Below are 3,205 nucleotides of genomic sequence, written 5' to 3'. Positions count from 1 at the left end.
TCAGTCTTCAAATATTTTTTATTGGAAGGCCATGCATTGCCTTCATTTACTATATTTCAAATCACTGTACATTTACTTTTGTGAAAATATTGCCTGCATTTTCTAGTACAAAACCCCCCAAAAAGTTGTTTCAGTAATATAGAGAAATATCCAACTTAAATAGTGAAGAAGTGCATCATAATTACTGCTGCACTGCAGTCATTTCTGCATTACCCACGTTTCTTAAATAACTGTCTTGTCTGATAACACACAATATAAAAATCAATTATGGAAAACATACATTTACATATATTTTTAAAATCTTAATGAAAATATCCTGTGGGTATTGGATAACTAATCATAGGCGCAGCTGCAGTAGCAGGATATGCATATACCTGTTGGTTCATACCACTGTTCATATTTGGAACATTACTTCCATATTGCTGAGTGCTATCATAACCATTCTGGCAAGACCTGTTGGAATACCAGTCCTAAAACTGCTCTGTAAACCAGCAGATAATTACTTCCAAAGCTTCCATTGGTGTAATTTGCAGCACCTTAAACACCAGTCTGGGGTTTTGCCCCAAAATTTCTCTTAAACAGACTAGAGTAACCCGTCATAATTTTCCTTGTCTCTAAAACTTTGCCCACAGAATATCTGTCCTGACAGTCATCCTTCATGCCTCCTCTACCCCTGGAATGAACTGAACCTCTGTCTTTGACCAACTGAAGCAATTTGGGATTAATTGCTTGATTAGCTTCGTGAAGCACAGAAATAAGGTTGTTCACTTGCTCTATGCTATTAGGTGTAAAGAAAGTGTATGCTGTGCCTATTTTGACACTGTAAGTAGTTCTCCCAATTTGATGAACAGGAGTTAGGGTAGTCATAATTGATGCCAAATTTCACATCTTCCACATCTAGCCTTCTAGAGGCCATATCTGTAGCAATCAGAATAGGAGCTATTCCATATTTGAATTCAGTCAGGACCCAGTCATGTACTCTTGTCACCGTGGACACCCTTGGCAGACCACCCATCTCTCTTCATTTTTCTAGTAAGTTCATCACATCTTCTTTTGGTTACAACAAAAACAATGATTTTATTCCCATTCCCACTCATGATGTCTTTCATCAGACGAACAATTTTTTATCCTTTCCTATGTCATGACACACATCTATAATCTGAAGAATGCTGTGGTTTGCACTCAGTTCCAGTGCACCAATGTATCTGTAAATACAGTCTTTCAGAAAATCTTCAGCAAGTTGTCTTACTTCTTTTGGCCAAGTCACACTCTACATTAGGATATGCCTGTCAGATCTTATCTTATCCACAATCTTCCTTATTTGGGGTTCAAAGCCCATATCAAGCATTCTATCTGCTTCATCAAGGACAAGGTAGGTGGTTCTTCTCAGATTTGTTTTCCCACATTCTAAAAAGTCAGTCTTTTAGGTGTTGCAAACAGATTTCCATACCTCTCTCCAAATCATGTATTTATGGTCCCTCGGGAGCACCACCATAGATGCAAGTAGACTTTAATCAACATGCTCTACAGTATTCAGCAGCTAAATTCTTAAATTTCATTTACTGGTAATTCACTTAAATTTAAATATAAATAGTCACATGTGGCTACCACGTTGGACAGTGTAGATTTAGAACCCACCGACTCTATCATAAATATCTTACTCTCTGTATATTCTGTTCTTCTGATCTATCTTCCAGTTCCCTAATTCTCTTTTCAGTTGTTTTAAATCTACTATTAAACTCTTTTTTTTAAAATCCTCATCCAAGAATATTTTTTCCATTGATTTTTAGACAGAGTGGAAGGAAGGGAGGAGAGAGAGAGAGAAAGAAAGAGAGAAACATCAATATGAGAACGACACATTTATTGGTTGCCGGGGCCAGGGATTGAACCTGCACCCGAGGTACGTGCCTTTGACTGGGAATAGAACCCATGACCCTTTGGTCTGCAGGCCAACACTCTAACCACTAAGCCAAACTGGCCAAGACCTCATCTATTTTCTTAATTTTAGTTATTTTACTTTTCATTTATAAATTTTTTCTAGTTTTTTCTTTTGTTTTGTTTTTTATTGTTGTTTTTTGGTGTGTGTGCTGTTGAAGCTTGCTCAGTAAAGTATACTGAAGGGACACTGCACAGAAAGGGTTTTGTTCCTGGTTCTGGCTTATTGGACTAGGTGAGCTCCTGCAGAGCACATGACTTTCCCAGTGCCAGGTTTCTGCAGTGAGTGCAGCTTCCCCAGCATGCAACTTCAGCAGTGCACCCAGCATTGGCAGTCCTGGCAGTTTTGTAACAGAGCATCTCTAGTGAGACCCTTCCCTGTGAACAGGGCAGATTTCTAAGAAGTTTCAGAGGACATATTTCTAAGTTCCTCCAGTGAATACCACAGCAATTTCTGTCATCCAGTGAGCTACCACTGAACTTAGCCTCCCAACAAGGTCAGAATCTAAGCCTTGGGGTAGGAAAGGACTCTTCCTTGGGTGAGCTATCTCAGCCTTAGGACTAGTGATTACTCCTTATATCTGCTGTTTCTATATTAATTAGAGTTTTCTTTACTTCTTACTAGCCAATCCCTCTAATCCTGTTATACTACATAACTCTTTATATTAAACTTTCCCGTGCTTAAATTATATTGTGGTTTATCTCTCCCGTTTGAATCCAGATGAATACAAATCTTTCTCAGATGTCACTGTTTATAATTTTAGTTCCTTGCTGAAATTTTTAAGTTTGGCTTTAATCTCCATGAATGTAACAAACATAGTTATTTTATACAGTTTGTGTCTAATAATTGTACCTTCTGAGTATCTGTGAGTCTGTTCCTAATGTCTTTTGTTCTTGTTGATTTTCATTTATTTGTCTCATCCCTCGTCATGGCTTATATTTGATTTTGTGTAGATCATTAATAGCAGTTTTACAATTATTTATAGAAATAAGTTGTAGCCAAACATGATTTAACTCTTCTCCAGAAATGTTTTACTTTAGTTTCTGCCAGGGTCTTAGGCAACTAGCCAATATTCCCTCAATATAATATCAGTTGAAACTTTCTGGATAATTCAGAGAACTTGGGAGCAGGCTGAAGCTGATTTCATGGTTACTTCAGGTTTTTCTTTAATTCCAAGGCGCAGCCCTAGAAGGCCCAGTGCTAAGCACATGAGGTCTTCCATGTTGGCCGACCCTCAAGTCCAGCCTTTGTCCTCATAGCCCTGGGCAG

General features: G+C 38.2%; 1 pseudogene across 1 annotated transcript; it reads right to left on the bottom strand.

Moving 5' to 3' along the window:
• Positions 1-302: 302 nt before the first annotated feature.
• On the bottom strand, positions 303-1,559 carry LOC308546739 (putative ATP-dependent RNA helicase DDX5 pseudogene; annotated as a pseudogene). Its single transcript has one exon. The product of its transcript is annotated as a putative ATP-dependent RNA helicase DDX5 pseudogene (transcript).
• Between the last annotated feature and the right edge of the window lie 1,646 nt (positions 1,560-3,205).

Source organism: Miniopterus schreibersii (assembly GCF_964146895.1).
Source record: "Miniopterus schreibersii genome assembly, chromosome: 1".
NCBI classification, from domain to species: Eukaryota; Metazoa; Chordata; class Mammalia; order Chiroptera; family Miniopteridae; genus Miniopterus; species Miniopterus schreibersii.
This window is presented reverse-complemented; position numbering and strand designations above follow the sequence as displayed.